Genomic DNA, 25094 nt, shown 5'->3' on the forward strand with positions numbered 1-25094 from the left:
GGCGTAAAAGCGTAAGAGACACAAGAGCAGTATAATAAGTGAAGAAAAGAAATCTGATTTTGGAAGCAAACTCTTCATATTGAGAGATGATATTAACTGGTGATGATGGATGTGTTAGTGAAGGGCTCCAGTGAGTTGTGTTCATGTGTTCAGCCGCACGCGCACGCACACGCACACACACACGCACACACAGAGTTCTGTCTGTGTTGATCTGTGTTTCTCCACCACACTTTCAAACAAACACATACACTCATATATTCATGAATGATCTCTCTGTCTGTAATCATAAAACACTCCTGTGCTGTGTCCTCATCTAACAGAAACACTGATACTATATGAGCCTTCCCATAATGCCCCTCAATGACACATGATACAGGATGTTTGTAATTACAGCCGCTGGCTGCAGGGCAGGTGTTTGAGACGGCTGGAGGACGAGAGATGTTACTATCGCACTTGTTATGGAAGCGTGTCTACACACTAGTGAGAATGTGACTGATCTGATCATGTCAATAGGAAGGGTGTGTCACAAAGACGTAGGAAGGGAAACAAAAACAGGTTTGCGTAACAGACAGTCGTCACGCCACCAAAGGTTTTACCTTTAGCACACACACAGACACGCACACACACACGCACGCACGCACGCACACACATATGGAAGCATATTGGTAGCTATTTTCAATTTGAAATGCAATACGCAAAATGGCAATGCAATTGTGTATTTAAATATACATTTTAAATAACATATTTGCAACATTAAGTGAAAATGAAATGAATTATATCAATTACATTTGTCAGTTCCTACACTAGTTTTCATGTGTTATTTAAATGGATATTTTTAACGCTCTTTAAGTTGCAAAATTAAAATGAAAATGCATTCCCCGAATTGATTGTATGTGTTTAAGATAGTCAAGCAAAACTAAAGCAAAATGAAAATTCTAATGTTATTTTCCCTAAACGCATTTATTTAAATATTTTAATACATGTGTGTGTGTGCGTGCGTGTTCATGTTTGTATATCCCGGTGGGGACCTAAACCTGAATGCACATCAACACATGGGGACTCGTGTAGCAAAAAAGCTTATAAATTGTACAGAACAATATATTTTTTTAACCTAAAACTGCAAAAAGTGTTCTCTGATCTTTAGGTTTAGGGATAGGGGTTAGGGGTAGGGGATAGAATATACAGTTTGTACAGTATAAAAAACATTACGCCTATGGACTGTCCCCACGGAGATAATAAATCAGACATGTGTGTGTGTGTGTGTGTGTGTGCGTGCGTGTGTGTGGTATAGAGATCAGTGGTGGAGTGCGTGTTAGAGTTCAGTTCAAAGGCTGCAGGTTTGTCTGATTTATTTGTGCTGTCAGTCTGATCTGATCAAAGTTGACTCGGACACACAGGACCAGTGTTTCTGTCACTCTCCATCTGTCCACGTTTGATCAGTATAAACACATATGGATGTTAAAGGCTTTTAAAAGCATCTGAACATATGCAGAGCAACAGGAGGTGTGTTCATCCACTCACAGGCTTTTGTTGTATTCTTTATTTAAAGATTGAAATGAAGGCATGACATCACCGCAGCACGCACACGCACACGCACACACACACACCTGCATCAGATTGAGACGCCACTTTTGCTTGAGATTAAGCACGTCATTGCACTCAAGCATGCACCTCACTAACACAACACAACACAACACAGATCCATATAACACATATATAACATATACTGTACATACACTCACTGCTGGTGTTAAACCGCAGGCACGAGTTCAGCTGAAAATGTCTCACGGCATTTCAAACCTGCATGATGTTCTTTTTTCTGCAGAACACAAGAGAAGAAGCTGCAATGCTTCGTAACTGCAGGTGTGTGTGAGGTTATACATCAAGGGTATATTTTTACACCTCATTGAAACTCATTGTGATTTAAGAAAATAAGGTCATTGTAAACATGAGCGTTTCCTCCTAACATTGTTTTATTTTGACACTCATGTGTCTGTGATGTATTACAGGGCTGAGCTCGGTCCTGTGGAGTTTAGTTTCTACTACTCACCCTTTATTATTCTAGTTCATTTGCTTTCTCAACCATTGTCATCACTTCACTTTTGACTAGTTTTCTAATTTTGTGTAAATGGTTTTAAATCATCTTATGAAAATGTTTTGAAATGAGTAGTTTCCGTCTTTGTTTTAGCACACAGTAATAAGCCCTGTGTGTGTGTGTGTGTGTGTATTTAAAATCTGAGGGTTATAATAGATCTCCCGCTGCTGAACTGACGCCGTCGTGCCAACACTGACTGACCCTGAACAACACTGTGAGGGTGGACCCACGACCACCCCTGCACACCCGCTGGGATCTCTGCTGGTCCACAGTCACGCTAAACTACAGTCATCTTAATGGCTAAGTGCTATAATGTGAGTTCACAAAAGGTCTCAGAGAGCCTCAGAGAAAGGTCGTGAAACTGAGGAAGTTTACCAAATGTGTCCTGAGCACCTTGAGCTCAGTGTGTCACATTTTATTGATGTCAGAATGAGACATGAAGTTGACTGTTTTCATTTAAACACAAATGGGACGTGTAAGGTTATTGTCGTTGTGTGTTTAATATGGTTGAAATGTTTCCTGTAGAGCTGAACTCAAGTGTTTCAGGAGATGGACTTTAGGTCTCTTATTGATCTTCTCATCTGAAGGAAGTCCTGTAAAATGTCCATGAAGCAATCATATTTAATGGATTCATGGCTGTGCTGACATTCAAATAATTGTTGAAATCAACTGGCCTTTTGGCAACCCTCACAACACATGGCTTCCTCCTCACCCGCTTTGAATCTCACACGGTACTCCAGGAAACTCAGAATCACCCATGAGTGACGGCCACACAGTGAGAGCCATGTGTTGCTCACGTAAAATGCTTTTTTTCAATCAGTGACTGGTCACAAGTTTGTTCTGGTAAGGTCGGCAGAGATAAAACAATATACAGCAAACCAGCACATTATCATGCGGAGTTCACATGCTTATCACCATTTAAAATGAAAGCTAACTCCTCCTATATGATGTGAAATAGCTACTGTGTTTTGGCATGAATTCATCTGTCAATTGGCAAACGGAACTGACACCAACATGGACAGATTGTGTGACAGCCCTGAAATCCTAAACAAAACTACACAAGATAAAGGAAAATACTTCTCAAACTGCATGTGTATTTGTGACACTGGTTCACTTGCACTTGTGTGTGTTTATATTCATGATTCTGTCCTCTGTGTCTTTCAGCGGTCCTCTCTGTGACATCAAGCCATCTTGTACTCTCAGGCGGCGTTTATACTAGTGCGTTTTCCTTTCAAAACGCACAACTCTTGCTCAGGGGCGCAACTGCACATTTTCTGAGGGGTATGCGAGATCAGTATTGGCGCCCCCATCGGCCACCCCAATATAGAAAACACACAACAAATAAAAAATCTGCAGACAAGTTGTATATTACCTTTGGCAGGCCCGGATTAAGAACTCAGAGGCCCCTGGGCACAAGTGTCTTATGGACCCCCCATACACACACATGCGCACAATAAAGTTTTAAATTAGCCTAGTGTACTATGTGTATGAAACACCTCAATGTTTCAGGATTACAGGATTACATTGACAAGTTACAAACCATGATCACAACCTGAAGGACAATATCAACACCTGTACACACCCTCCATCATACAGGATTTACAACAAGATTGCAACAAGGCCTTCCTGGACCAGCAACAACAATATTAAGACCTTTCCCTGCATACTGTAACTCACTGCCATATTCAAGCACACACTACCACACCTCAACCTTTTAATTCAGTTCTATCAGATTCTTCCATAATTCAACAGAAACATGCCAGATTCACAAAACTGTTCTTAAGAGAAAATATAAGAACTTTCTTAAGATAAATTACAGAAAGTTCTTAAAAATATTCTTAAATGCAATTCTAAAATATTACCATCTTCATTTTTTCAAAGACTAAAAGGGCAGGGCAGTCTTTGTCAATGATTATACTACAAGAGTAATTTGTCCATTTGTTAAACTTTATTTGTGTAACAAGCACCTCTCCACTCACGTTATTATGTAAGCGTGTAATGTGTTACAGTAAACGACATTAACAAGTATTATAAGTATTCTTTAGCATATATACAGTATTATGACATCATCATATTTATTTTTTAAACATTTTGCAATGTATGTAAAAGCACTGTGGATTATCTAATAATGAAGGCTAAATATTGGTAAAGAAAGGCAATTACTGATCAACATTATATCAATATAAAATAATTCACAATTGGCAAGGAAACACCACCAAATAAATGTAAAAAACCTCTAATCTTTTAAGATTTAAGACAGCCGCGAGGGTATATCAACTCATTATATTTACAACAATAAAATCGTTCTCATTGACATATTTTCAGTTTCTGTTGTCAGTTCATGACGTGACATCATCTAACAACTCACAATAAAAAGCGGCGATTTCGACTATTTCTTTCACACAGCCTCATGGTAACCATGTGCATATTTACCGACGAACTTTGTTCATATTTATATATCATATTTATATATCCAAACAGTCGATAACAGTAGCCGGGTTTCCATCATGGTTTTATTTGCATTTTGAAGTTTCGCATCAGACACGAGTGATGGAAACGCCAAATTTCGAATTAAAAACCCTTAATTCGCAAAAACGTTTTTACGCTCGCTTGAGGTGGTTTTTCATTTTTGCGAAAAAGGGTTAATGCGAATAATAGGAGATGGAAACGCATTTGCCGAATAAATTCCTCCAAAAAGTCACGTAACTGCATGAGACGGCCGGTGTACCCTGACTAACCAGAGTAGATGATCTTGTGACACAGCATCAGAAATGTTGTGATGGTCATTCTTAAACGCCTGAGCAAAGTCGTCAAGTATTTCTGTAATTGCCTCTTAGAACTGTCACGACTGTGTTTCCCGAACAGCAGGCATCCACAAAAGCACCGCATTTATTGAGTTTTCTAATCGTCTGTTTGCGCAAGTATTATTATATATGAAAACTATTATATTCAGTGGCTTCTCTTACTTTTCTTACTGATATTTAGTGCCAGTTTATTAGGAAGTGACGGTTGACTAGTTGGATGGAAACGGTGCTTATTGCAAATGTTTTATGCGATATTCCAATTTTGCGCATAAGCTAAATTGGCAACTTTGGATGGAAACCCGGCTAGTGACAGGTTGTTGGAAACGCTGTTTTGTACTCATTTTATTCACGAGTTACCTGTCGTATGGTGCTCTTCTTCCTGCCGGGAAAGGGAGACCTGCGCTCGCGGGGCAGCACTGGCGATATTTTCCCACTGAATGAAAGCTAAGGTTTATCCAAGAAGTCGCTAGATTTGTCGCTATGCGCTTCTTCTAAACAAAAGCCGCTGGAGGGCTCGTAAAAGTGATTAAATCAAAAGACAGACTTCCTAATTTAGAAACACTGTTTTGTGTGTGCACCTCCATGTGCGCGGGAGAGAGAAGCGCACGGCAGAATGAATATGGCGTAAACGCTGTTATGTGAAAATGTTTTCTCTTGCCTGGGCCCCAAGCGCGCATGGGCCCCTGGGCCTGTGCCCATAATGCCCATTGGATAATCCGGCCCTGACTTTGGAGTCATTCTATTTTACATCATGTGAAGGTGACAATCAGATTTGCATCTATAACAGAAGCATAAAGGTTTCCTTTTACAGAAACACTTTTCCAACTGCTTCACAATGTAACAGATACACAATTCTGAAAAGTTAATAACAATCTGAAAAATAATGAAACAAAGGAGCAAAAAGTAGTAAAAGTACATAAAGCTTGACATACACAATAAATTAGGGCAGAAACTAACGATTATTCTAATAACCGTATAATTGGACGATTGTTTTTTGATTAATCGGATAACAGGCTAAACAGTTTTTAAATTGATCTTTTGCTTATAATAACCAAATAAGGGGCTGTGTCCACCGAGCATTTACGCGGCTGAAAACGGCAGGAGCTCGGCTGAAAACGCCCGCTGCAGGCGCAGCGTTCTGCCCAAAGTTGAGCATTTTTCAACTCAGGGCGATCGGTCGAACGCCGGCGCTGAGCGTGAAAAAAACGCATAGCACCAGCGCAGAGCGCGGAAAAAAACCGTCAGCTGATGGCTTTTTTTTAAAGCGCGGCGTTTACATAGGAAACAATTGAAAAAACGCCGGCCGCAGGCGTAAACGCCTCGGTGGACACAGCCTCTAAGACTTCAAATAAGGCTATTTGTTGTATTCTTTGAAAAGTGAGTTTCACTTATGTAGTCTAGAATTTTGACATTTAAAACCTTTAACAAAAAAACTTGTCAAGTTTTAAATAATAAAACTTCTTTAAATATCCCAAATATAAGTAACAATCGAGTTGTAGCCCATTAGAGATGTGCTGATGAGGAAATAAACTTATTTTGATCTTTAAAGTTCTATATAGATTATTCCCTTTCCTTCAACAAAAAGTATTATTAACATTAATTATTATTATCAGAATAAGACGAATAAGACGTATCACATGATATACTCGCGTTGTATTTTTTTGTTCTTTTCCCACTTAGGCCTATAACGAATGCTTAGTTTGTGGTTCATTAATATTTAATAAAAACACAACAATAAAATTTGCCTATGTTAAACATACCTTTACTGTGCATTTATAATTCAAATATTATTGAAAAAACGAAATAAGATGGATAACAGATATTATAAAGCAAATAAATAAAAAATCTTTGGATTTTCCCCTTGCTTTAAGCATTTTTAGTTAGTGGTTCACATTTTATGAAAACATCATTAAAGTAAAACAAAGACAAACTCACTTACATTGAACGCTCAAAATATTTTTTATTAACAAACGTTCTTTTGCGCTCTTGTCTCTGTCATCCTGTCAATCATTGCGCTGTTTCAGTGTCCACACGCAATATCTCCGGTGCTCTGTGCTGCGCGCTGTTTGCAGAAGACGCAACTGCTCGTGTTATGTGAAGGACACGGACCTGACGTTCAAACTGCACAGCTCGCGTCGTCATATGGGGAAAACGCGTCCGACGATTAATGAAGAACCCGATAATGCGTGATAGTGGGAGACTTAACAGCTTTAACAACCGTCTCAGACTCACCCGAATGTAATTATAAAGCTCCTTCACAAACATAGATTTATTTTATAAGCGCCAAAGATGTAGGCCTAGAGGTGACCTGATATTTTTTTATAATATAAACTACCTCTCAGGCAACGTTAAACAACTTGTTTTTTACTTGTCAATTTACTTTTCATTTTCATGTTCTGTTCTGCGCTTTGGGAAGTTTCTTTGCTCGATCCATTTGGTCATTTGACTGTGAAAGAGTGATTGGTTGACATAATAACTTGATTAAATAAATTATATATTTATTGAACTGGTTTAAAATGCTAGACAAAAGTGAAACTAAAACGTTTTAGATAATGACTTTTTCGTTACATTTTTTTTATAACGTTTTATTTAAAAAAATGTTAAATAATATTTTGGCACAATGGCGTCCCCACTTGTGCGGCACCCCTATGCACCGCATATACTGCATACCCCATTTTTGCGCCCCTGCTCTTGCTATGGTTACGCCTGGTGTTTACACTAGTTTTCCACTCCTGAAAACGGAGACTTTTGGAAACGCTGCAGTTTGAAAACTCTGGCAGTTGCGTTTCTGTGTAAAAGGGCGAAACGAGACTTTAGAATACGCAGGCGTGGTTGCCCACATTGGCTTACTGATTGGCTCGTCTGTATCATTGCGTTTGCTTCCCACAATGACCAGCCTCGCAAGGGCCGTGTAAATAACACGTTTAAAACGCAGTTTTCGTATGACAACAGGCTAATGGAAACGCCTCCTCATGTGTTAGACGGATAAATCACACTTCTGCTCTTCTTTACGCATGTACAATATTCATTAGGCTGCTCTTATACGATACACCCTTTGTCTTGTTTTCCAGGATGAATACTTGAGATGTACTTCAGAAGCAAAATGACCGAAGATATCAAGTCTTGCTTCAAGAAAAACAAACACCTGTCATTAAGGTGAGAAAACACCTTGAATTAAAGATGTTTCTGCTTACCTCATTGACCTAGATATCTTATGTCATTGTACTTTTCATGTTAATGTTGTCAGGGATTCGGTGAGGCACAAACAGAGGACCCAAGTGCAGACAGCGGGTAAGGGGTTAACAAGACATTTATTAATAAAAATACAAAACAAAGACCGACGTGGGGGTAACACGACAGGACTGTCGAAAACACGACAGGACTGGACTAAAACTGACTACACCTACACAAGACTAAAATTAACACTTGACATAATTTACAAATAACTAAACTGGACTAGACTGACAAAGCACAGGAACTCACCAAACAGTCACACACACAATGAACCAGCACAAGACAGAGGACACAGGGACATTAAATAAGGGGACAAATCAAGAGGGAACAGGTGTGGGGCACGAAATCATTACAAGCAATAATGAGGCAACGAAAGGGCGGGAACACCGCAGAGAGAAGGTATGGAAGGCCAACAGGGCCAAAACTCTCCTTCCACATGAAACATGGGGTTCTGTCATGGCTCTGCCTCTTCTCGACATGTCTTTCTTGGTCTTGTGGCAGAACCGTGACAAATGTATCTTGATCATTTGTACAAAAAATCAAGACAAAAGTACACATTTTTCTGTGTAAAAGTAAATGTAGACCAGTGATCGCAATCTACTTTAATGTATACTGTATAAGCATCTTAACAATGCGGCCAGATTTCTACGTTTATATCTCACAGAAGAAAGAATTTCATATGGGTTTATAACACCATGAGGGTAAATAAGTAAATGACGGCACTTCTGAGTGAATTCTCTCAGATATCTCATAGATTATGAAGGGCTTTATGTTACAGTAGTGTGTAATGCTAGAACGGTGGCACTGTGTGGATGTTTTTGGAAGATTCATATTCTGATATTTAGTCTCTTTCTTTCTATAGTTGAGGAGCATGTACACAATGAAAATCCTTTAATCTGTGGCGTGTTCCATGACACTCTCAGGACTGATGGACACAAATCAGACAAGCTCCCAACATGTCATCATTCAAAGAGTAAAAAAGCAGTTTATGTTCTCAGTAAAGATGCTCTGGTCACCGTCCTCACTGCTTTGAGGGATTTTTTACTGGCGAGCGAGTTAACGGCACGTCCGGGCCGGCTCTGTGCGGTTCTGCTCAGCGAGCCGATAATTCAGCATTAATGCTCCACTGTTAGCGGCTGTAATGAGCCGAGATCTCATCATTAATGCAGCCAGAGATGAAATATAAAATCTGCTGCAGTGGACAGCTGTATTCAGCAGGGCCGACCCACCCGAGCGTCAAACCACCAATGCCATCTCGCTTTCACGCTCTCTAGATTACAGAGGCGGTTCGAGGGGTTTGTCGATGACCAATAAATGTTTTCTAAAATTGCTCCTTTGTGATGAGCATCACCACCCTGTGAAGTGACTCCAATGCGTCCGTGATTGCCACCGGCGTGCTGAAGCAAATTACACGTTATTAAACATCAAGCTGTTGGGAACGAGTGCAGCTGTCGGACCGATCGTGTTCGGACACGTCTGATGGAGGTTTACACACACCGGCTTCTCTCCTTAAAACACAGAAGTGTGTTTCCCTGAGAGTGAGCATTGCCCACCGATAGTGTCGTTTTCAGGTTGTATCTGACAAACTTTACTGAGACTACACATCATCATTTTTCCATGACCATGTACAGATTTGTTAAGAGAATACTGTTTATTGCTATTTATAGAACTGACCTTTGGGAATTAGAGATGCTATAGTAAGCTTCATTTACATAAAAAAGAGGTCACAGAGTAATCATTAAGATTTCATATCACAAAAAGTGTCACATTATTACAGGTGAAAGACCAGCTGACCCATCTGATGTTAAACCGTTCTTCATCAAACAAACCCTAAAATACTGCAGGATGAAAACCGTTTCACCCGAGCGAGCCCTGCTGCGAGTGTTTAACATGAATTGTCTCATTTCCACTGCAAATTGTGCTGTAGCCTATGCAGTAGGTATACTAATATCAATGTACTAGTTGTGTACTTCTGTGTGTTCTTTCTTTCACCAGTTAGGACTAAATTGGCGCTCTTTATACTTTTATGCGTAACACTAGTGAACGCTAGTTTATGACTTGTTTTTCATTAGTACTGCAACTATACTACAAGTAAGGGATAATGTACAGGCAGAAATAAGATCAGGTCTTGTGTCACACTGAAGGGGCTTATTTGGAGATAACAGTCGGCTGCTTGTACATTATCCCGCTTATTACACGACTAGTTGCCACATGAGAAAAAAACTGGACATGAAATGTGAATTTGAAATATTTTATTAGCTCATTTTTACCGAATGCAGACCTTCCGTGAGGAAAAGCCGTTTAGTTTCACAGTACAGTAAACTACTAGATTAGTAGTGTTTATACACACTAAAGCTGAACTTACTCTATAAACTTGAACATGCACGAAAGCATGTCAAACTATGTGAGAAGATGATTTAATAGACAACCAAAAGAGTCAACACAACTACACGTCAAACACACTTCAAATATCTCATTGTACCTTTATATAATTGTATATTTTTATGAGGTATATCGCTATCTAAAGACTGAGATCTAATCTAGACCAAAAGACTTTTCTATCAGTATTAATCGAACATACTTCATTGTCATTTTAAGTATATTTCTGAAAAGTCAACTGAAACAATACATGCTTATTTTGACTTTAAGAAAAGCATATGAATAACACACTTTTTGTAAGGGCAGTGTACATGAAATGTGATGTGATTGTAACTCAGAGTCCATCTGATGTGTTGCGCTGTTAAACCTGGACATCTGACTGGGTTACTGGAGGTGAAAGAGACACACTGATAGGCTGATGAGTTTCTGATGAATCATGAATCTTTAATGACTCTATTATTATGGGTGAAAGGACAGCTGACCCATCTGCTGTAGAACACTTCTTCATCAAACACACACACACACACACACGCACACACACACACACACAAAATACTGTAGTGTCACGGTCCCACCGTCTTGTTTATGAAATTCTAGTCGTGTGGTGGGATCGGGGCAGAGTCCTTGGGTTTTATGTGGGAAGACCATGAGATGTTTGTTTTTACCTCTCATGTGTTTTTCCAGTGTCTCGTCTCTGTTCCCGCCATCTCGTTTCCTCGTTATCCTTCCCTAAGTGTTTGATTACCCACACCTGCCCCGTGTCGTTATCCCTCGTTTGTCTTCCCTTTAAATACCCTCTTGTTTCTTTGTCTTGTGCTCATGGATTGTACTATGTATGTGAGTGTACTGCGTGGTGTTTGTGTTCATGCTCGTGTTGTCATCCGTGGTCCTGTTTTGTGCCTTGTATTATTTAAGATGTCTGGTCGTATCCTTTAGTTTAGTTTATTGTTCATGTTTTCATTTTGTTCCCCTCGTGGGAAGTCTTTTGGTTTATACATATATATTTCTTAGTTCTGTTTTTTCCCCCATTGTGGGTGTTTTTGTTCTGTTTTCTGTTTTGTTTAAAATAAATATCTGTTAACCCCTTCACTGCCTGCCTGCGCTTGGGTTCCTCTGCTCAGACCGTGACACTGTAGGACGACAAACCATTTCTTCACACTTTCTAACCAAAGCTAACCAAAGCATTTAACAGAAAATGTCTCTTTATATACAATATATATATATATAGGCTAACACTGAGTCCTGCGACAAGCAATTTATGTATCTGCACGACTGCACTAAAAGCTGAAGATCACAAAAAGAACAAAAATCAAAATAATATGCCCGAATAAAAAAACATTAAAATGCCATTCAGCTGCCCTTACTGAATTATGTTACTAGTTGATGTACATAAAACACAAAAAACTCAAATGAATGTACTCAATTGGACAGTATATAAGATTCGAGGAGTGTGTCTGGGTCTGGAAAGCAGGTATTGTCATCTTACTGAGAAATGTTACATTACATCTACCATCTGAAGGAGATCTTGAAAGGTCATTTTTCATAGACAGCGTTGATATCGAGTGGTGAACAAATGACATTTGTTGAAGAATACAAGTTCTCAGATGTTTCACATGCATACACAATCTCACACCTGCTCTGATGTTTCGAAAAAGACCTCAATAATTGACCAAAAACATCAAGAATCCTTTTAAAAACTCAAAGACATTTCATCATATTCCTCCATGAGCACATGGTCTACAGTATAAGTGTTGTGATTCACCGTTATTTAATGCAGCAGTGATCTATTGCATCTGCTTTATTTCTTCTAGTGGACCCTGAGAGTTTCAGATCATACGGTCTCTTGTGCTATAAAAGAGCAACAGTATTTTCCTGTGGGGATATTTTTTCAGGACCATTATTGTGTCTAGTGGCTGTGTTATAGAGAATTTAAAGCCTCTTACCTTCAGAAAGTGCAGAAGATGAGAGTTCATCTCATTCAGGGCTGGATGATGGAGAACATGGCTGAAAGCGTCCGTTTTCCAGAGGTCCTGGCCAGTAAAAAAGCAAACAAACGGTCCATCAGAAGGAATAGCTGACCATAAGCACTCGAGATCCTCAGAGAATAAACGTCATTTCCCAGCAGATGAATGCCAACAATCTTTGGCCCATCCTGCAGCCCCGACAGACACCAGAAAGCGTTACTTGCTGTTTTATACTTTAGTGTGTCTGAACATTTTCTTCCAGCTTTCTGGAGTTTTTATCCTCTAGAGGAAAATTCCCGGCAGACTAATCTTTCTGAGCATGTGATTCACTTTAATCTGCATGCGTGGATGAAGAGGTTGCTGTACTCTTAAAGATTAATGAACCCAATTTGCAAAACTGACCTTTTGCGGTTAGAGCGTGTGGTGGGTAAAGCTTCTTAATTCTTGCAGCTCAAGCACATCCTGACAGATAAGAGTCGCTGAGAGAGAGAGAGAGAGAGATGAACAAACGAAGTGTTGAGTTCCTCTGATCACTTCAAAGATGTTTCACAGGAGTCTAAACACTACCACACAATCTCAACTCTACAACCCTTCAGTCTGCCCACATTTACACTAAAAATACCTTCAACCACACAGAAAATGTCATTCTAAATATCAGCAGTTTAGTCACACTCTCTCTTTCTCAATGAAGTCAATAAATAAAGCATTTGACTTCTGTAAAGGGATGCATTTCAGTGTCAATGTACAGTGTACAGAGTGACGTCCATTACTGATTTACTGAAAGAACATTACTTTTGTTGTACTGCGTCTCAATATTTTTTCTCTATGGGTGTATCCGTAGGCTACGTCCCTTCAGACTGACTGTTCAATCTCACAGCCAATAGTTCAACCTTTTCACATTTTTACATGTTACGCACACAAATAATATATGTCATAATAATACTGTGTGTGTAACGGTACATGCAGAAGGAGGCTCGAGAGACGAAGATAATCCAAATAGTGGACAAATAGTGAATGCAATGGAAGAGTCTAGATAGAGTCCATAGATGTGCATCAGGTGTGGGTGTAATCAAACAGTGTGAAGGGTGCAAAGGATTATGGGTGATGAAGTCCAGTGGTGAGTGGGTAGACCGGAATTTTTGACTTCAAACTCCGCAGAGCCTTCTGTAGTCATATTGTAATGTCAGTCTATGGCACATACGTGTATCATATACAGTTAATTTCAGTGAACCAAAGGTCCAACAGTGTTCCTTCAGCATTTCATGTTTTCTCAAGCCCATAGCTATATGTCTGCGCAGGCTCAATTTAAAAAGCATCATGTGCCAAACAGTTTTTGTTTTGTTTACTTGCTAGATGATAAAACGAGCAAGACATACATTACAGAGGCAGACTATGATAGAGTTTGTGGGTTCAATCTCCCACAGCACATGTCTCTTATTGTGGAATATAAGATTTCATATTTTATATTAGCAAACACTGCTCTAACTTTAAAACTTGTTTTTATTGTGTCATTGTCTCTTCTGTCCTGATGTCTGTCAAGGTTATTTTAGTTGACTAAAATTCATAACATGAGATCATGAAAATGACATGTTGCCGTGTTTGAAAGTAAGCGGTCTGCCAAGTTGTCAATCCGAAGGTGAATGAATAACAAAGTTATCGGCTTGGAAAAAAGGGAGTCGACTCTGAATCAAACAAAAGAGTCGTCCCTAGTCCGATTCGCGAACCGCCGCGGATTTACGTCGCTTCATGTAGTCCCCGCCTACGTTTTGCTAGGACTGCCCACGAAAACTTCACTCTTCTCCCCCAAACACTGTAGCTCGTGAGCCTCATTCACGGTAGACCAATCACAGCAGACTAGACCATCTGACCAATCACAGCAGACTAGACCATCTGACCAATCACAGCAGACTAGACCATCTGACCAATCACATCAGACTAGACCATCTGACCAATCACAGCAGACTAGACCATCTGACCAATCACAGCAGACTAGACCATCTGACCAATCACAGCAGACTAGACCATCTGACCAATCACAGCAGACTAGACCATCTGACCAATCACAGCAGACTAGACCATCTGACCAATCACAGCAGACTAGACCATCTGACCAATCACAGCAGACTAGACCATCTGACCAATCACAGCAGACTAGACCATCTGACCAATCACAGCAGACTAGACCATCTGACCAATCACAGCAGACTAGACCATCTGACCAATCACAGCAGACTAGACCATCTGACCAATCACAGCAGACTAGACCATCTGACCAATCACAGCAGACTAGACCATCTGACCAATCACAGCAGACTAGACCATCTGACCAATCACAGCAGACTAGACCATCTGACCAATCACAGCAGACTAGACCATCTGACCAATCACAGCAGACTAGACCATCTGACCAATCACAGCAGACTAGACCATCTGACCAATCACAGCAGACTAGACCATCTGACCAATCACAGCAGACTAGACCATCTGACCAATCACAGCAGACTAGACCATCTGACCAATCACAGCAGACTAGACCATCTGACCAATCACAGCAGACTAGACCATCTGACCAATCACAGCAGACTAGACCATCTGACCAATCACAGCAGACTAGACCATCTGACCAATCACATCAGACTAGGCTAGTGGAAAGGAGGGGATTAGACAGATGAATCGCAGAACGAATCATTTGAGAATCAGTCAAGAAGTAAGGTAAGAATAACTGCCTACTATTACGAAATAATAGTGTTTTTACACCTTCTATGTACATAAACTTGTCGTTGGACACTCCATAAACCAAAGTAAGAGCCTTAACTTTAAGTACAAGTCTTATATTTATTTAACATAAAAACTAAAAATCTAAAAATAAAAGCTAATTAAAAATATTTATAAAACAAAGTAAACTAAAACCAAAACTATAATAACTCAGATGTCTGTATCTTCATGGGATTATTAGTGTGAGTTTAGTGTTTTTGGTTTCACATGGTTAGTTGGTCAACATGCAGTCAAACTCTCTACCGTGACTACTACAGCACTACTGTGGTATGACTATGTTTTAATACCATGGTACATGAATATATTATTCAGTTAGTGCAACGTATAGTCTGTCTGAAAATTCCCTGCTATTACCATCGAACATCCCATCAGTGTACCATGGCACAGTATTTTCTTTTGTATAGTAATAACATGCTGTAAAGCCACATTTCCTCTCAGCCACGCCGCCTCCCCAGCAATAAACGCTGTTGCATGGCAACGAAAAGAGGGAACAAGTTCTTCAGAGTAGATCAGTTTTCGTGAAGGAGCGCAGGACCATTTCAGGAACACTAGACAGAGGAATGGATTAGCTAGCCCTGGTCTAAATTCAGCACATATGTCGGGGTCGTGATGTCGTGAGTGTTTTTTTGGCATCTTTGTGTCAGACGTTGGAGAGAATGATGTCATTCTCTAGCTCTCAGAACTCTGAAAAGCCTCCAGTGAGTCGGGTCGGGTTGAGCCGGGTCGGGTTTTGGCTCCTCCGCTCTTCTGTTTGTCCTCCGCTGCGGTTCAGAACGGATTTCACAGTTTTCCTTTGAGCGTTAATGAAAGAGGGCAGATTCCTTCCTGCACACAAACTCTCACACCGAAACTGCACGACAATCCTGGGAAAATCCAAACCTTTTGGCATCCTAACAACCGCACCGCACAGGGTCGGGCTCACGCACACACACACACGCACACACACACAGGGCTGGATGAGCGATGGATTGTAAGTGTGTCCGCTGCCCGGCACGCTGTATGTTTGCTTTCCGCGGTTAGATGTATACGGCCATTGTTGGCTCTACGAGGCCTGACCCTGCCAGATGATGGAGAAGATAGAGAACCTTCTTTTCTGTTGAAAGACAAGTGGGCTCACTGGCACAGGCTGGCATCCTGCCGGCCGGGAAGACGTGCCAGCCAAAGAGACCTGCAGCCACAAACGGACCTGAACACTCTTCATCATCACGTACGGCCCGATCGGAAGTTTATGAATGAATAGTTTATAACCGCTCTGAAAACACGTCAGATCTGCTGCTCACTGGGAGGTTTGGCTCAAAGCAGAAGGGTGTTTTCTCTCGTTTGGAGGGTCATCAGATGAAAGGACACAGCTGTGACCCTCAGCTGGACTCTGTTTGATGTCTGATCTTTGGGGGCAAAATATTTCTGAATGCAAGGAACCAAAAGTTAGAGTTCACACATGTAGATATCAAACAATTTGTCATTTACTTCTCCAGAGTGCGTTGGCGAGAAGAAGAATGTTTATCTTCATAATCTTTCATCAAAATGTAATAACTTGCGGCATCTCGGAAATAACTTTTCTTTTCGCAAAGCCTTTAACCAGGTGTCATCATATACAGTCGAGACCACACGCTTACAAACCTGTTTCTCGTGAAAATAAAACACACATTCTGACTAATAGCAATGCGTGTCGACTTAAGGTGTTTCTCCTACCATTCATCAGGAAAACCTACAAAAATACTTCAAATCTCCACTCGATGTCCATTAATCGTCATTGTTGTCTATGAGAAAGAATTAATAGAGATCTCATTTGTGTTCCTTCTTCTCATGTGCTTGGAAAGTCTGCTGTTTCACATGCCAGTCATCACAAGGTCTCTCTCTCTCTCTGTGTGTGTTTGATTGGGTTCCAGCTCTGTTCTGAATAAAGGCTTAGAAAACTCTGTTTCCCACAAGTGAACAAAAGCAGCGAGGGCTGGAGAATGGAGCAGAGGCTCGGAGAGGGAGGAGAACAGAGCCGTGGAGAAAAGCTCTCAGTCTGTAGGAACTAATCAGCCTCTCGTTTAGCAAAAGCAGGCATTCCTGCTGATGAAAAGAAAAGAGATGTAGGGCGGGACAGGGTCCGATTGAGCCCCTCCAAGTGCAGAACAACAGCAGAGCCACTCCATTATCCACTCTACGGCCTCATTAACCAGTGCCACACACCCGCACACACGCATCAACAACACACAGCTCTATAATGTAACTCTATATTAATGTCCTTTACAATAATGCATCATTGTTTCTATACTGTGCTTACTTGATATCAGTCACTTCTGTCATTAACAAAGAAGTCACTGAAGCAGGGGCGGCGCCAGGATGTTTTTCTTGGGGGGCTTAACAGTTTAGAGGGTGGGCTAATAAAATTATTAAATCAATAAATGCCTTAGTGAGACAACATGCAATTGTGCTGTTTAAATTCAGAACAGCTTCTTAAAAATATTGTTGTTGTGCATTAACCTACACTTCTCCTATGGGTGCACTGGGGTTATAGTTATTGTTAATTAATTAGGATTTTGTGAACATTTTAGAACAAGCTTACATTACATGCTGTGCTTTTTGGTTGAAAACATTATGCAATGTGTAAAGTAGCCTACGAAACAAACGTATTTATGAACTAAACAAACAAACAAAACAGAAAAAGCAAAGGAAGCAGTATACAGCAATGAGCGTACAGAATGTACTGTAGCGTACAGTTGGCGTATGGTTTTGTTATTACTTCACAAGTTTCTTTTAAGAGAAAACAGCATATCCACAAACACAAGGTTCGAGTCATTTCACTAAGGGTCCATCTAATTATTCCTTCTGTAACCAAAAGCAAACTAATCAATGCTTTACTCTTCTGTTCTTTGTATTGAAATAGAATTTGCAGTAAAACACGCTTATTTCAGCAAAGACCACGACGTGTTCCCATAAAGTGCAGATTGATCAAAACGTTGAATATATTCATAATTTGCCCAAACTCCATATACTCTGTTGTAGTTTTACAAGTCTGTAACTACTACGTAAACTCAGATAGCATCCACACTCCACGTAAAAGCAATAAAGTAATAATATTTGAAGAGTTTGGTTCCAAAATAAGATAACTCTTGTTTTTAAATATTTTCAAAAATCATGTTTTTTATTGTGCATTCCAATTAATATCAATCAAACTGCAGCTGGTTTGTTTTGATTTAAGCCATGATAACAAAAAAAATACAGCTAACTAACACAACAAAACACAAGAAAAACATGATAACATAATTAAAAACATGAAAAAAATGAAAAAACAGAGTTATCTCATTTTGGAAACAAACTCTTCATTTTAAGAAATAAAATATTTATATAAAATATCAGTGGGACTATTCATCATTGGTGGGAGGGACAATATGCCCATCAGGTCTGTTTAGTTACGTTGCCAGTCGTTCATCCCATCCCCTACAACTTCATTATTAAACACTCGCCAATCTTTATTCATTTTATTAAGAATAAGTGGCTTTATGATCTGATATGTGATGGGAAAAAGTCTGATTTACACTTGAATGTATTTATATTGGATTGATTGTTTTTACTGTTTATTCTTTACTGTATGAGGATCAATTTAGCTCTCATTTGTAGCACACATCATTTTTTGGGAGCAATAATTTACTATACTGAACATTGTTTTCTGTAAAGAACAGCTTAAGTTTCAACCTTTTACTAAAATACCATGTTTGCAGTATAAAGTAATCATTGATGCATGTGAATTAGAGCGACATGCTTATCTTAGGCAAAAAAATGATATCATATTGCTAAGATTTATAATTTTCTCAGATAAATAAATAATGGCACCTGACAAATGAATCGATAATTTTCTGTTTTCTCTCTCTCTATTCTTTTGCTACACTCAATAACACACAAGACAAGAGTTTAGAGAGAAAGAGAGAGTGTTTGTAACGTCTTGGTTACGGATATAACCTCAGTTCCCTGATGGAGGGAACGAGACGTTGTGTCGAACCGACAGAATGGGGTTTGTCTTGAGAACCTATCATCTTATGAGTATTTAGAAAAGGCCAATGAAAATTGACGAATGAAATTTGCATCCCAGACTCCTCCCCGGATGTCCGGGTATTAGAGGGAAGCCGGCGTGCTCATTCATTCACCTTTGGTCTGAGGAGCCTTAAGCATCCTCCCCTGACCGCTGGGGTGGGCGGCCAGTGTTGTGGCATGAGGGACACAACGTCTCGTTCCCTCCATCAGGGAACTGAGGTTACATCCGTAACCAAGACGTTCCCTTTCTGTCGGTCTCTCGACGTTGTGTCGAACCGACAGAATGGGGTTCCTATGGAAGACGCCACAGCACTGAGCCGCGTCACAATCTCTAGCGGAGCGACGTTGACTGGCCTGGGCGAGTCAGACGTAGGCGCTAACGCAAAATTATGACCATCCAGTGGAGAGGAAGGGGGAACCAGAGCTTTTCCACAAAGTTGGGAAGCCCCTGCCACCGGGCGTCACGGGAGGAGGCCTAGTTCTCTAAACAGCGAGAAGCCGCCCGGCTCCGTAAGGGCCACTGGGTAAGCATTATTCCCCCCCGGGGGAAAAACGCTGCAGAGACAACTACCTACCGAAGGGAGGAACTAGTGGAGACACCACATGGACTCACCATCAGGGGAGAACTCATGGGAAGGATGTGCGGACTGCAGGAGCTAACCGCAAGGTGGGAGTCCACCTAGGGAGGTCATGGGTTGTCGAGGTGGGAACCATTCATAAGGATACATCAGACGGAACAGCCCACGGAGGGGGGGTTACCACGTCTGGAGCACTAGGTCCGGTTAGCGCTATGTGGAATATAACTGAACTGTTCCCCGGCCTAAGGGGGCAGGGCTGCTCTGCCCAGCCTACCCCCTGGAAGGGTGCTTAGTGATGGATGGACTGCCTATTCTTTACCCGAGGGGAAAGAAGTGAGGAGGAATAGCCGCTGCTCCCCCCGGAGGGGAAAGGGCTTTCGTAGGCTTACGCCCTAGCGGTTGCCGGTCCTACCTGTTGCCCTGCAGGACGCGGGCTGACACCGGTTCTATGCGGAGGTTGTAGAACCTCACGAAGGTATTGGGCGTAGCCCAACCCGCAGCTCTGCACATGTCTGCCAGAGAGGCGCCCTGAGCCAGTGCCCACGAGGAGGCGACACCCCGAGTGGAATGTGCCCTAACACCTAAGGGGCAGGGGCGATCTTGCGACCGGTATGCCGTGGAGATGGCATCCACGATCCAGTGCGCCAGTCTCTGTTTGGAGACAGCCCTCAACTTCTGCTGACCTCCAAAACAGACAAAGAGCTGCTCAGAGCTTCTAAAGCTCTGCGTGCGGTCCAAGTAGAGGAGCAGTGCACGTACTGGACACAACACGGATGGGGTTGGGTCTTCCTCCCCAGAGGGGAGCGCCTGGAAGTTCACCACCTGGTCCCGGAAGGGAGTGGTGGGAACCTTGGGCACGTAGCCGGGCCGTGGTCTCAGGATAACGTGAGAGTCTCCAGACCCGAATTCTAGGCAACCAGTGGTCAAAGAGAATGCTTGTAGGTCCCCTACCGCTACCAGGAGGGCCGTCTTCGTCAACAGGCGAGAAAGATCGGCCTCTCTCTGGAGGCCCTCCAGGACCACTTCAAGGTCCCAAGAGGGTACGGGGCGCGGGCGAAGCAGATTCAACCGTCTCGCGCCCCTCAGGAACCTGGTAACCAGGTCGTGCTGTCCTAGAGACTTACCAGCAACTGGATCGTGATGTGAGGCTATAGCGGCAACATACACTTTCAGTGTGGAAGGGGAGAGGTTCATCTCAAGTCTCTCCTGGAGAAAGGACAGTACGTACCTGATCGAGCATCTCTGCAGGTCTTCTCCTCGAGAAGAGCACCAGGACGAGAAGAGGAGCCACTTGAAGGCATACAGTCTCCTAGTGGCCGGAGCCCTAGCCTGCATGAGAGTCTCTACCACCGCCGGGGGTAGGCCGCTCAGGATCTCCTCGGTCCGTCCAGGGGCCAGACATGGAGGTCCCAGAGGTCTGGGATGCCAAAACGTGCCCTTCCCCTGAGAAAGGAGGTCCTTCATCAGGGGAATCGGCCAGGGGGGAGATTTTGTCAGAAGCATCAGCTCTGAGAACCAAGTCCGGTTGGGCAAGTAAGGCGCAACTAGTAACACTTGATGCTCCTCTTCCCTGACCTTGCACAGGGTCTGTGCAATGAGGCTCACTTGGGGGAAGGCGTACTTCCGCTTGTCCCACGGCTAGCTGTGCGCTAGGGCATCCGTGCCGAGGGGACCGTCGGACAGGGAGTACCAAAGCGGACAATGGGTGGAGTCCGGGGAGGCAAACAGGTCCACCTGCGCCTGGCCGAACTGCTCCCATATGAGCTGAACCGCGTGGGGGTGGAGTCGCCACTCTCCGCGAGGCGACCACTGACGAGAAAGCCAGTCTGCTGTCTGGTTCAGGTAGCCCGGGATGTGTATGGCTCGCAGGGAGCCGATCACCTGCTGACTCCACAGGAGGAGGCGTCGGGCGAGTCGTGTTAGCTGCCGTGAGCGAATGCCACCCTGGTTCTGTCACGTCGTAGAATCCAGCAGGATTAGATCACTGAAGATCGAAGAGTCGCTCATCAGATGCGTAGGCTCTGAAGAACAAAAGGTGAATGAATGAGCACGCCTCCCTCTTATACCCGGACATCCGGGGAGGAGTCCGGCATGCAAATTTCATTCGCCAATTTTCATTGGCCTTTTCTAAATACTCAGAAGATGATAGGTTCTCAAGACAAACCCCATTCTGTCGGTTCGACACAACATCAAGAGACCGACAGAAAGGGAACTATTTGGTTACGGATGTAACCTCACTGCCCGCCCACCCCAGCTGTCGGGGGAGGATGCTTAAGGCTCTGAAGAACAAAAGGTGAATGAATGAGCAGGCTTCCCTCTTATACCCGGACATCCGGGGAGGAGTCCGGCATGCAAATTTCATTCGCCAATTTTCATTGGCCTTTTCTAAATACTCAGAAGATGATAGGTTCTCAAGACAAACCCCACTCTGTCGGTTCGACACAACATCAAGAGACCGACAGAAAGGGAACTATTGTTAGCTGGTGATCCAAGCTGGTGCCGGATCATTGACAATATGATCTTATGTGTAGTATTAACATGATGTCCATAATCATGATTTTCATTAATGTCACAGTGATTCTCGACACTCATATATTGTGACACATTTGAACAGACAAGAGATGCAGATATACTGTCCTTAGTAAAACCAAGTAAGAATGTGTGAATGTATTTAAACAGAGTATAAGCCCGATGTTAATTTTGTTATAGCAGCACAGAAAAAAGCCATACGTCAGCTAAATGAATGCATTATTTAAAGGCAGGCTGTTAGTGTGCAAGGTGCTTTCAGGGAATGGAGTTGTGGACATTTAGCTGCAGTGGGACGCTGTGTGCCAAGAAAGTGATTATTCAGGCCTGTAGCGGTCCCTCGCTGTTCCCACACTGCTCACGTCAACCCTGTTATCAGCCCGGCCACAAAACTCACACAAGCAGGAGTCACCAATTTATCTTATTACTGTCGTATTACTCCAACTCAGAAAGTCATCTCGCTGAGAGATAATGCACAGTTCAAAATGACAATTCTTACTTTTTGTATGGAATATTGCAGTGTTTATTATAAACAATTGATCTAGTCATACTTTTTTTAAAATTCATGTGCCCCCGTGATCTTTAACCAAAATCTCAAAACACACTTCTGCCCTCCAGAGGCGATTCATCTATGATGACGTCATATGCCCGCTTTTCTATATCCAATCACTTCACAGTGGAAATCACAAGCCACACCCTCAATTGTCTCATACCATATTACGTTTCACTCGGAAAAGCATCAGACGGAGTTCACAGGGACTTTAAGTTTCATAGTATTTTTGTCTTGTTTTCCAGCAAAATATCTTAACAACATTAAAAGAGCTACTTATAGCCAAGAAGCGAAATGACATTTAAAGTCTTGAAAAGTGTAAGAAAAACAAGCATGTTGTCTCAGTTAGATTTTCTGAGCCTATTGGAAAATATCTCTTACTTTTCCTTCTGAGAAGATTTAAAGACAGCATGACCTACATTGTAGACCACGATGGAGATGCGTACTTGTCCTTTAACCTGGGCTTTCCATGAGATTTTTCTAAAGCTAAAGAATATTCTCAGGATGTGGTACTTTGTACCTTTCTATTTGCAAAGTTAACTTTGAAAGATTGCATATCTGAAGATATAAAGAGCATTTTGTTATTTAGTATTGATTTAGAGTTTTTTTCTAACAACGTATCATTTCTACAACATTTGATGCCATTTAAAAATAATGTCGACATTCTCTTGGCATTAACTAGATATGGAGACGGCCTGCGGCTGCTTTTTTCACTTTGAGCAAATCGTTTCTGAAAAGCTGTTTGAAATAAAAGATTAACACGGCTAAATTGCTTTCCTCAAGCATACATCAGTGAAAGTTTCCAAACAACACTGGAGCTCCGCAGATGAAATGTGCTTCGGTTCATTTACTTAAGCAATGAAAAGGTCATTACTTTGATACTGACTGCTGGCAAACCTACAGATCCACCGACCATCATCCATCATGCTCCAGGTCTACAGTAGATTCTCAGTACGGGCCGGGACTGACACCATCCAGATGCATTAGGATGTTTCTTTGATTTGAGTGATGAAATATTCACATGAAGTAAACGCCTCAGGGCGTTTCAGAGGTCTGATGGAAAGCACTTCAGTCAGATGACGTCCAGGCACAGCTAGAGGAAGCTGACACATGCATACGTCAAGCCCCATGTGAAGATTGAGGCGGTTTACTGGAATGAAGGCTGGAAATGGACTGGATTGTGTCTAAAAGGACAGACATGTAACCAGCATGAATACTTCTCCATCTAATACACATGTATTCCATATTCCACCCTGAGTGAATGAGTGAATGAATGTCATCGTACCTTCTCAGGATCAGTTCCACATCTGTGTAATGATATGCCCGCTGCTACAAGATCAGCAGATTCTGTGGCCATCTTTAAGAACCGTCTGAAAACACATCTCTACCGTCAACACCTGACAGATTAGTTCGGACTTCTATCTCTTTTCTACTCTCTCAAAAAAAAAAAACTTAGCTCTGTACACTGTGATAGGCTATGTGAGGCCAATTTTCTTTTACTGCACTTATGCTTTTTGTTGTCCTTATGTTGTTCCAATTGCTTCCATTGTTTCCCTCATCTGTAAGTCGCTTTGGATAAAAGCGTCTGCTAAATGACTAAATGAAAATGTTATCATGCTCGTATGGCCAGAATAACATTTGATTGTTATATACTTGGGTATTTGGGATATTATGGGTTCACAAATTCTCTGATTGTGATTCATTTATTCTTGTTTTTAAGCACGAGCATCCGAAGTGAAAAAATCCTAGTGATGCCAACAGCAGTCTAATTAAAAAATAATGACCTACACAAATAAACCATTTATAATACTCTGCAATATTACATTCATGAATTTTGCTTTTGTGGTGACTTTAACAAAGTTCAGGAGGGGCGTGATCATGTAATTCATCCAATCAGTGAGAGGATGACTGTATACAGTATATAGCCATCCCTCACCTCTGTCCCGTGACAGTTTTTGCAGCATCCCTCCGCCACCCCATCACTTCACTCTCAACTGATATCTATCACTATGAAGGAGGAGAGTACTCTTGGGTTCAGGCCTAATTCCAAGATCGGAGTCCTCCCCTCGGACAGCACGCCAAATATGCTCTGACTTCTGAAGAAAACTAAAGGTGCTAAAAAGGGTTCTTCACAGCAATGCCATAGAACCATTCAGTTCCTTAACA

General features: G+C 41.8%; 1 protein-coding gene across 2 annotated transcripts in view; it reads right to left on the reverse strand.

Moving 5' to 3' along the window:
* Positions 1–25094, reverse strand: part of sema6dl (sema domain, transmembrane domain (TM), and cytoplasmic domain, (semaphorin) 6D, like) — a 106565-nt gene that overhangs the window by 54042 nt on the left and 27429 nt on the right. The window contains exons 2-3 of one of the 2 annotated variants that reach the window (XM_057348747.1): positions 12879–12955; positions 12456–12542 (exon numbers count right to left, since the gene is read on the reverse strand). The gene's annotated coding sequence lies outside the window, so the exon portion shown is untranslated. The remainder of the gene's footprint in view (positions 1–12455; positions 12543–12878; positions 12956–25094) is intronic. The other variant, XM_057348746.1, reaches the window with a different exon arrangement.

This window comes from Triplophysa rosa, linkage group LG12 (assembly GCF_024868665.1).
Source record: "Triplophysa rosa linkage group LG12, Trosa_1v2, whole genome shotgun sequence".
Lineage (NCBI taxonomy): Eukaryota > Metazoa > Chordata > Actinopteri > Cypriniformes > Nemacheilidae > Triplophysa > Triplophysa rosa.